Below are 11,576 nucleotides of genomic sequence, written 5' to 3'. Positions count from 1 at the left end.
GACTGATAGACTGAAACGGCATGTGATTGAAGAATATTGATATGACTTCTGTCGCTGGCGCGTCATAGGACCGCGGCCCTATCCTGAGGTACATGTATGCAGAGCCCTTTCCGATTAGCCATCTCATGGCACCAGGAATAGTGTTTAGTGTCCCAACTTGGAAGACCTCAAGCTTGACTGAAGAGACCCTTTATCAATTCACACTCGACAGTGCTTGGCATTTACACCACAAGTCTTCACAACATTATCTTACTCTTGAAGGCGCTTAGATTGACGAGGCTCCACCAAGTAGTCTAATCTAAATAGTAAATTGCCTTTTTTTTAATTAAAAAAAGCATAACTTAAGGAGTAACATCCACCCTAGCTGCCAATGCGCAGCAGGGGAGCACTGTTGGGCTGAATGTTTTGTGTATATGTGAGCTGGCCAGCCTACATGACGTTTAAAGGGCTATCCTAGGACCTCTACCATGCACAACTTGGTAAACTAGTGGTCCACTTTTGGCACTTGAGTAAAAGTCCACCAATCGGCCTCCCTGTTGAGCGACCGCGTGTGTCTTTAAGCGGCTGGATGGGTCACTTGTTTACAGTCCTTATTCTGGCTCCACGTGGCGCTCAGAAGCTTGTGGCCGGCGCTATCGAATGTTGGGGAATGCTAAGGCTGCGCAGTCTCGATTCCACGACTACTCCTTTTATCCACCACAGATGGCTCCCCGCCTCCTCATCTCACTCTTGCCTATTGTTTTTCATCCTGGCTTTCTTTCTTTGTGACTGTTTTTAGGTCTTGTATTCCATAACTATCCATGGGTATCGCTTGGTAAGTAACATGGGGGGGGGGGTATTTGTAATTCCAGATGTAGGGGGCCTGAAAATTACTGATTCTGTATATTTACCGAATCGGTAAATGTACATAATCGGAAATTTGGGATGTTGGTGGCACTGGAAACAGTGCCACAGGCCCTTAGAAATTCGTTATTTACCAGGAAATACAATGGCATGGTAAATAACGAATTTCTGTGTACATGCACATCTGTGCATGTGCACCTGTGCCATGTGGCACACAGACATGCCCTAAGGGCATGTATGTGTGTCACATTGCACACAAGCCAGAATCAGGGGTGCAACAGGGTGTCAAAGTGACACCCTGTCCCCTTGACAAATCGGTAAAATTACCGAATCTGTATTTACCGATTCGGTAATTGCCATTGATTCCTATGGGCCTCAAGGCCCATAGGAATCAATGGCAATTTCCTAATCGGTAAATACCGATTCGGTAATTACCGAATATTACCGATTCGGTAATATTTAAAGAATTATTACCTACATGGCATTTACCGAATTGTAAATACCGAATCGGTAAAATTCGGTATTTACGATTCGGTAAATGCCATTTACCTACATATGGCCCTAAGAGAGAAAAAAAACAATTTTGTATAAAATACTAAGGGCCATATGTAGGTAGCTTAATGCCGGTCGGTAACGGCCAAAAATCAGTAAATTTCCCGTTACCGACAGGTATTTAGCTTTTTGTAATGTAGGTGGCAGGATTTAAGGATTCGGTAATTTTCCGAATCCTTAAATCCTATGTAGAGAGCACTCAAGTGAGTGCATTTTTGATTTAAGGATTTGTTATTTACCACCAACTACAAGTTGGTGGTAAATAATGAAAACCTTTAAAAAAGCAATTTTGTGCTTTTTTAAAAGTGCCATGTGGCAGACATACATGCCCTTAGGGCATGTATGTGCGCCACATGTGCACACATGCACGATTCAGGGGTGCAACAGGGTGTCAATGTGACACCCTGCCACCCTTGAACATGCTCTCCCTATAACCGAATTATAATCGGTAATAGTGAATGGCTTCCCATTCATTCCTATGGGCCTCCAGGCCTATAGGAATGTATGGGAAGGTATTCCTTATTACTGATTCGGTAAATACCGAATCGGTAATAACGAATATTACCAAATCAGTAAAAATTACCGATTTTCTACCTACATGCTATTTACCGATTCTTAAATACCGAATTGGGTATTTAGGATTTGGTAAATAAAAATTACCTACATATGGCCCTAAATATTTTTAGGGTATCAAAACCGATGAAAGAGAGATTGTGTGTGCTTTTGTCAGTGTGCTTGCAAAAATCCCAGATGAAATCTGACAGCCAGCTCACTTGGGGCCATATTATCAAGAAAGGGCGATACATTATTGCCGCTTTTATCGGCAGGAAACTGCTGCTAAAGCGGCAATAATGGGCTTGATAATAGGCTCTTGTGAATTCCCATAGAAGCCCAGGTTAACACCAGAACCTGGGCTTCTATTGGAATTCACAAGGGCGTATTATCAAGCCCATTATTGACGCTTTAGCAGCAGTTTCCTGCTGATAAAAGCGGCAATAATGTATCGCCCTTTCTCGATATTATGGCCCTATATCCGAGAGAAAGACCTATACTCAAGTATCCATCGGAAATACATTTCTTAGTTGGGGTGCAACACCCCAAGCACCCCCTTGAAGCTACACCCTTGCCACTATCTTCCCCTCCTTTGTGTGTTTCCCTCTCTTGCTCTGGGTCAAAGTAAATGCAGGTCCCCAAACATGAGTGCAGGTGGGCTCCACCTGCAGCCAGCGGCTCAAATATAGCGCTGCTTGCTTCCGCCCGTACAGCTGGTGAGCTTAGACCCAACAGTGGACTGGTAGCCTCCTGCGACAAACACCAGATCTGATGAGGTTGACTGCAATTCATAGCAGCCACAGTCTGCCCACGAACTTTAGTCAGACATTTTCTGAACTAATAAATCAATCAATTAATAGATGTGTAGAGCATTAGTATGCAACTGTTTGTTCGCATACCATTACAACGCATTTGTAACAATGCATGCGCTGTAACAACGCATAGCCTTTACTACGCATATTATTACTTCGCATGAGCTGTTACAATGCATGGGTTTTGTTGGGTGGATACGGCAAGATAGCGGGGAGAGGCGCTGGTGAGGACCCGGTGCCAAGATATTGGGTGTATGGTTCTGACTCTGGACAGGGCAAGATGGCGGGGAGATGCGCTGGTGAGGACCCGGTGTCAAGATGGCAGAGAGAAGGCAGTGATGACGGAAGTAGGGGAGAGGTGCTGGTGCCCAGGGCGGATCTGCAAGCGCCTGTGCGTTGGATGGGGAATTTTTGATCGACAACGGTTGCAGCCGAAGACAAGAGCCGTCCACAGAGGAGAGAGAGGTTAGAGGGGCTGTGTATTTTTAAAGGGTTTGTGTTTGAAGACTAGTGTTTTTGTGTTTAAGGTAATGTTTTGAGTCGTGCAGGGTAGTGTTTCAGTGTAGGGAGTGGAGTGGGCATAGGCGCAGGGTCGTGCTTGGGGTAGTGTTTAAGTGTTTAGGGTAGTGTAGTGGTGTGTAGTGTACGGTAGTGTAGGGTTGTGTTTGTGTAGTGTTTTAGGGTTTAGGGTAGTGTCAGTGGGTTGTGCAGGGTAGTGTTTTAGTGTATGGAGTGGACTGGGGGTAGGGGGAGGGCCTTGCAGGGGGTAGTGTTTTAGTGTTTCGGGTAGTGTAGTGTTTTGTAGTGTAAGGTAGTGTAGGGTAGTGTTTGTGTAGTGTAGGGTAGTGATTGTGTAAGGTAGTGTTTGTGTAGTGTAGGGTAGTGTTTTAGGGTTTAGGGTAGTGTTAGGTGGTGTTTGTGTAGTGTAGGTTAGTTTTTGTGTAGTGTAGGGTAGTGTTTGTGTAGTGTAGTGTAGTGTTTGTGTAGTGTAGTGTAGTGTTGTGTAGTGTAGGGTAGTGGTTTAGGGTAGTGTTGTGGAGTGTGTTTTAAGTAGGGTAGTGTATATGGATGTAGAAATTAGCAAGGTGTTGGGGGTTATTTAAAAAAATGTTTTTACATCTATGTTGGGAATTGGGATCCGTTGTAAAGACATTTCTTATGCAGTTTAACGCTAATGCGCAGTAATGGTTTTTGTTGTAGGAAAATGTGTTGTAACGGTACTTGCCACCTAAAAACAACGCTGTAAAAGCATGCGCTGTTTTAGTTTGCGAAGTATCATCATATATTCCTTTCTCCAACCCTCACCCCCACATCCAACGTAGGTCATCCGGCAGCCTCTTCTTCGTCCATCTAGCAGGGGAGAAATGGCTCAAGCTGCCCTTTCATCTACAGACCCCTCCGTCCCCTCCAGAGTTCCGAAAGTCTCTGAAAATCTGTCTATTCAGCTAATCACCTGGACCCTTTTAGCACCTAAATACTAAGCATGGGCGGAAAATCCGTTACGCTCGCGGATTTTGCGGATTTTCGGGAAATTCGCAATCCGCGAGATTTGCGAATTTCCCGCAAAATCCGCAAATTCGCACGCAGCGGATTTTTTTTGCGGCGCGCGGCGTTGGTGATACAATTTTTGCGGCGCGCGGCGTTTATCATCGTTTGCCGGGTTGTTTTTCTCGATAGTTTGCGAGTGCTGTGCCATTTTGGATCTTGCTGTGTGATCCCGCGGGAATTGGCGAGCGCGATTATGTCATCGCGGCTTGCCAACTTGCACAGCGAGGGTTTGTCAACGTGAGAACGGCGAGATCACGTCTCGCGGTACTTCGCAATTGCGAGATTTGAGATGCGGCGAGCAGCAAGAATCTCGCACAAGCGAAAATATAAAATTTGCAATTCTGCACAAGAAATCCACCAGCAAGCAGCATAAACCTTCTTGAAATGATGATTTTTATCTGAATAACTCCTTAGGGTGACATTTGCCTGCACTTTTTTAGCGAGGAGTCCATTTTGGGGAGGGGGGGAGGGGGGTGGGAGGAAGGAAGTGCCCCACAGTCTTCAACTTCCTGTTCCTGTTCAGCAGGCTCCTCCCAGTGCTTTGTCCATCTCCTGGTCACTTTTCATTTGGATCTGGAGCTGGAAGGATTACTTTTTGTGGATGCTGCTGGATATTTGGTTTTTAGGCCTTTTTGACTTTCTTTGGATCACTGTTGGATTAGAAATTTTACAAGTAAGTTTGTTTGGGGCATTACAGTTGCTGCAACTAAAATTTTGGAATTTTCGATTTTTGGGCTGTTTTGGGGCCTTTTGCCCAGGGGTACTCAGTGGTGGGTGGACTGAGTCTTTCTGTGGGTTGTCTTGAACTTAAACATCATGGAGGGCATGGATGGATTGGGATTGTGCTGATTTTTCAGTGATTTTCGTTTCTTGGGGCCGTACTTGTGGCCTTTTCACCAGGGGTATTTGAGTCTAGCATGGGCCTAGTCTTTCTGTGGGGTGTCTTGAACTTAAACATCATGGAGGGCATGGATGGAATGGGATTGTGCTGATTTTGCAGTGTTTTTCGATTTTTGGGGGTGTTCATGGGGAGGGACAGGCCATGTGGCTGGTGGCCATTTTGAGTGCTGCTACAGGCACTGGCCATGTGCTGGGAGGCAAGTGGCCATTTTGAATGCAGGCTTTGTTGTTAGGCCTGCAACCATTTTGCCTACTTTTCAACCTTTATGCCCAGGGGTAGTGAGTCTTGCATGGGCCTAGTCTTTCTGTGGGTTGTCTTGAATTTAAACATCATGGATGGATTGGGATTGTGCTGATTTTTCAGTGATTTTCGTTTTTTGGGGCTGTACTTGTGGCCTTTTCACCAGGGGTATTTGAGTCTAGCATGGGCCTAGTCTTTCTGTGGGCTGTCTTGAACTTAAACATCATGGAGGGCATGGATGGATTGGGATTGTGCAGATTTTTCAGTGATTTTCGTTTTTTGGGGCTGTACTTGTGGCCTTTTCACCAGGGGTATTTGAGTCTAGCATGGGCCTAGTCTTTCTGTGGGCTGTCTTGAACTTAAACATCATGGAGGGCATGGATGGAATGGGATTGTGCTGATTTTGCAGTGTTTTTCGATTTTTGGGGGTGTTCATGGGGAGGGGCAGGCCATGTGGCTGGTGGCCATTTTAAGTGCTGCTACAGGCACTGGCCATGTGCTGGGAGGCAAGTGGCCATTTTGAATGCAGGCTTTGTTGTTAGGCCTGCAACCATTTTGCCTACTTTTCAACCTTTATGCCCAGGGGTAGTGAGTCTTGCATGGGCCTAGTCTTTCTGTGGGTTGTCTTGAATTTAAACATCATGGATGGATTGGGATTGGGCTGATTTTTCAGTGATTTTCGTTTTTTGGGGCTGTACTTGTGGCCTTTTCACCAGGGGTATTTGAGTCTAGCATGGGCCTAGTCTTTCTGTGGGCTGTCTTGAACTTAAACATCATGGAGGGCATGGATGGATTGGGATTGTGCTGATTTTTCAGTGATTTTCGTTTTTTGGGGCTGTACTTGTGGCCTTTTCACCAGGGGTATTTGAGTCTAGCATGGGCCTAGTCTTTCTGTGGGCTGTCTTGAACTTAAACATCATGGAGGGCATGGATGGAATGGGATTGTGCCGATTTTGCAGTGTTTTTCGATTTTTGGGGGTGTTCATGGGGAGGGACAGGCCATGTGGCTGGTGGCCATTTTGAGTGCTGCTACAGGCACTGGCCATGTGCTTGGAGGCAAGTGGCCATTTTGAATGCAGGCTTTGTTGTTAGGCCTGCAACCATTTTGCCTACTTTTCAACCTTTATGCCCAGGGGTAGTGAGTCTTGCATGGGCCTAGTCTTTCTGTGGGCTGTCTTGAACTTAAACATCATGGAGGGCATGGATGGAATGGGATTGTGCTGATTTTGCAGTGTTTTTCGATTTTTGGGGGTGTTCATGGGGAGGGACAGGCCATGTGGCTGGTGGCCATTTTGAGTGCTGCTACAGGCACTGGCCATGTGCTGGGAGACAAGTGGCCATTTTGAATGCAGGCTTTGTTGTTAGGCCTGCAACCATTTTGCCTACTTTTCAACCTTTATGCCCAGGGGTAGTGAGTCTTGCATGGGCCTAGTCTTTCTGTGGGTTGTCTTGAATTTAAACATCATGGAGGGCATGGATGGATTGGGATTGTGCTGATTTTTCAGTGATTTTTGTTTTTTGGGGCTGTACTTGTGGCCTTTTCACCAGGGGTATTTGAGTCTAGCATGGGCCTAGTCTTTCCGTGGGCTGTCTTGAACTTAAACATCATGGAGGGCATGGATGGATTGGGATTGTGCTGATTTTTCAGTGATTTTCGTTTTTTGGGGCTGTACTTGTGGCCTTTTCACCAGGGGTATTTGAGTCTAGCATGGGCCTAGTCTTTCTGTGGGCTGTCTTGAACTTAAACATCATGGAGGCCATGGATGGAATGGGATTGTGCTGATTTTGCAGTGTTTTTCGATTTTTGGGGGTGTTCATAGGGAGGGACAGGCCATGTGGCTGGTGGCCATTTTGAGTGCTGCTACAGCCACTGGCCATGTGCTGGGAGGCAAGTGGCCATTTTGAATGCAGGCTTTGTTGTTAGGCCTGCAACCATTTTGCCTACTTTTCAACCTTTATGCCCAGGGGTAGTGAGTCTTGCATGGGCCTAGTCTTTCTGTGGGTTGTCTTGAATTTAAACATCATGGATGGATTGGGATTGTGCTGATTTTTCAGTGATTTTCGTTTTTTGGGGCTGTACTTGTGGCCTTTTCACCAGGGGTATTTGAGTCTAGCATGGGCCTAGTCTTTCTGTGGGCTGTCTTGAACTTAAACATCATGGAGGGCATGGATGGATTGGGATTGTGCTGATTTTTCAGTGATTTTCGTTTTTTGGGGCTGTACTTGTGGCCTTTTCACCAGGGGTATTTGAGTCTAGCATGGGCCTAGTCTTTCCGTGGGCTGTCTTGAACTTAAACATCATGGAGGGCATGGATGGATTGGGATTGTGCTGATTTTTAAGTGATTTTCGTTTTTTGGGGCTGTACTTGTGGCCTTTTCACCAGGGGTATTTGAGTCTAGCATGGGCCTAGTTTTTCTGTGGGCTGTCTTGAACTTAAACATCATGGAGGGCATGGATGGAATGGGATTGTGCTGATTTTGCAGTGTTTTTCGATTTTTGGGGGTGTTCATGGGGAGGGACAGGCCATGTGGCTGGTGGCCATTTTGAGTGCTGCTACAGGCACTGGCCATGTGCTGGGAGGCAAGTGGCCATTTTCAATGCAGGCTTTGTTGTTAGGCCTGCAACCATTTTGCCTACTTTTCAACCTTTATGCCCAGGGGTAGTGAGTCTTGCATGGGCCTAGTCTTTCTGTGGGTTGTCTTGAATTTAAACATCACGGATGGATTGGGATTGTGCTGATTTTTCAGTGATTTTCGTTTTTTGGGGCTGTACTTGTGGCCTTTTCACCAGGGGTATTTGAGTCTAGCATGGGCCTAGTCTTTCTGTGGGCTGTCTTGAACTTAAACATCATGGAGGGCATGGATGGATTGGGATTGTGCTGATTTTTCAGTGATTTTCGTTTTTTGGGGCTGTACTTGTGGCCTTTTCACCAGGGGTATTTGAGTATAGCATGGGCCTAGTCTTTCTGTGGGCTGTCTTGAACTTAAACATCATGGAGGCCATGGATGGAATGGGATTGTGCTGATTTTGCAGTGTTTTTCGATTTTTGGGGGTGTTCATGGGGAGGGACAGGCCATGTGGCTGGTGGCCATTTTGAGTGCTGCTACAGGCACTGGCCATGTGCTGGGAGGCAAGTGGCCATTTTGAATGCAGGCTTTGTTGTTGTGCCTGCAACCATTTTGCCTACTTTTCAACCTTTATGCCCAGGGGTAGTGAGTCTTGCATGGGCCTAGTCTTTCTGTGGGTTGTCTTGAATTTAAACATCATGGAGGGCATGGATGGATTGGGATTGTGCTGATTTTTCAGTGATTTTTGTTTTTTGGGGCTGTACTTGTGGCCTTTTCACCAGGGGTATTTGAGTCTAGCATGGGCCTAGTCTTTCTGTGGGCTGTCTTGAACTTAAACATCATGGAGGGCATGGATGGAATGGGATTGTGCTGAGTTTGCAGTGTTTTTCGATTTTTGGGGGTGTTCATGGGGAGGGACAGGCCATGTGGCTGGTGGCCATTTTGAGTGCTGCTACAGGCACTGGCCATGTGCTTGGAGGCAAGTGGCCATTTTGAATGCAGGCTTTGTTGTTAGGCCTGCAACCATTTTGCCTACTTTTCAACCTTTATGCCCAGGGGTAGTGAGTCTTGCATGGGCCTAGTCTTTCTGTGGGCTGTCTTGAACTTAAACACCATGGAGGGCATGGATGGAATGGGATTGTACTGATTTTGCAGTGTTTTTCGATTTTTGGGGGTGTTCATGGGGAGGGACAGGCCATGTGGCTGGTGACCATTTTGAGTGCTGCTACAGGCACTGGCCATGTGCTGGGAGGCAAGAGGCCATTTTGAATGCAGGCTTTGTTGTTAGGCCTGCAACCATTTTGCCTACTTTTCAACCTTTATGCCCAGGGGTAGTGAGTCTTGCATGGGCCTAGTCTTTCTGTGGGTTGTCTTGAATTTAAACATCATGGAGGGCATGGATGGATTGGGATTGTGCTGATTTTTCAGTGATTTTCGTTTTTTGGGGCTGTACTTGTGGCCTTTTCACCAGGGGTATTTGAGTCTAGCATGGGCCTAGTCTTTCCGTGGGCTGTCTTGAACTTAAACATCATGGAGGGCATGGATGGATTGGGATTGTGCTGATTTTTCAGTGATTTCCGTTTTTTGGGGCTGTACTTGTGGCCTTTTCACCAGGGGTATTTGAGTCTAGCATGGGCATAGTCTTTCTGTGGGCTGTCTTGAACTTAAACATCATGGAGGCCATGGATGGAATGGGATTGTGCTGATTTTGCAGTGTTTTTCAATTTTTGGGGGTGTTCATGGGGAGGGACAGGCCATGTGGCTGGTGGCCACTTTGAGTGCTGCTACAGGCACTGGCCATGTGCTGGGAGGCAAGTGGCCATTTTGAATGCAGGCTTTGTTGTTAGGCCTGCAACCATTTTGCCTACTTTTCAACCTTTATGCCCAGGGGTAGTGAATCTTGCATGGGCCTAGTCTTTCTGTGGGTTGTCTTGAATTTAAACATCATGGAAGGATTGGGATTGTGCTGATTTTTCCGTGATTTTCGTTTTTTGGGGCTGTACTTGTGGCCTTTTCACCAGGGGTATTTGAGTCTAGCATGTGCCAGTCTTTCTGTGGGCTGTCTTGAACTTAAACATCATGGAGGGCATGGATGGATTGGGATTGTGCTGATTTTTCAGTGATTTTCGTTTTTTGGGGCTGTACTTGTGGCCTTTTCACCAGGGGTATTTGAGTCTAGCATGGGCCTAGTCTTTCCGTGGGCTGTCTTGAACTTAAACATCATGGAGGGCATGGATGGATTGGGATTGTGCTGATTTTTCAGTGATTTTCGTTTTTTGGGGCTGTACTTGTGGCCTTTTCACCAGGGGTATTTGAGTCTAGCATGGGCCTAGTCTTTCTGTGGGCTGTCTTGAACTTAAACATCATGGAGGGCATGGATAGATTGGGATTGTGCTGATTTTTCAGTGATTTTCGTTTTTTGGGGCTGTACTTGTGGCCTTTTCACCAGGGGTATTTGAGTCTAGCATGGGCCTAGTCTTTCTGTGGGCTGTCTTGAACTTAAACATCATGGAGGCCATGGATGGAATGGGATTGTGCTGATTTTGCAGTGTTTTTCGATTTTTGGGGGTGTTCATGGGGAGGGACAGGCCATGTAGCTGGTGGCCATTTTGAGTGCTGCTACAGGCACTGGCCATGTTCTTGGAGGCAAGTGGCCATTTTGAATGTAGGCTTTGTTGTTAGGCCTGCAACCATTTTGCCTACTTTTCAACCTTTATGCCCAGGGGTAGTGAGTCTTGCATGGGCCTAGTCTTTCTGTGGGCTGTCTTGAACTTAAACATCATGGAGGGCATGGATGGAATGGGATTGTGCTGATTTTGCAGTGTTTTTTGATTTGTGGGGGTGTTCATGTGGAGGGACAGGCCATGTGGCTGGTGGCCATTTTGAGTGCTGCTACAGGCACTGGCCATGTGCTGGGAGGCAAGAGGCCATTTTGAATGCAGGCTTTGTTGTTAGGCCTGCAACCATTTTGCCTACTTTTCAACCTTTATGCCCAGGGGTAGTGAGTCTTGCATGGGCCTAGTCTTTCTGTGGGTTGTCTTGAATTTAAACATCATGGAGGGCATGGATGGATTGGGATTGTGCTGATTTTTCAGTGATTTTCGTTTTTGGGGCTGTACTTGTGGCCTTTTCACCAGGGGTATTTGAGTCAAGCATGGGCCTAGTCTTTCTGTGGGCTGTCTTGAACTTAAACATCATGGAGGGCATGGATGGATTGGGATTGTGCTGATGTTTCAGTGATTTTCGTTTTTTGGGGCTGTACTTGTGGCCTTTTCACCAGGGGTATTTGAGTCTAGCATGGGCCTAGTCTTTCCGTGGGCTGTCTTGAACTTAAACATCATGGAGGGCATGGATGGAATGGGATTGTGCTGATTTTTCAGTGATTTTCGTTTTTTGGGGCTGTACTTGTGGCCTTTTCACCAGGGGTATTTGAGTCTAGCATGGGCCTAGTCTTTCTGTGGGCTGTCTTGAACTTAAACATCATGGAGGGCATGGATGGAATGGGATTGTGCTGATTTTGCAGTGTTTTTCGATTTTTGGGGGTGTTCATGGGGAGGGAC

The sequence above is a fragment of the Lissotriton vulgaris genome, chromosome 7, assembly GCF_964263255.1.
Source record: "Lissotriton vulgaris chromosome 7, aLisVul1.2, whole genome shotgun sequence".
Classification (NCBI taxonomy): Eukaryota; Metazoa; Chordata; class Amphibia; order Caudata; family Salamandridae; genus Lissotriton; species Lissotriton vulgaris.
This window is presented reverse-complemented; position numbering follows the sequence as displayed.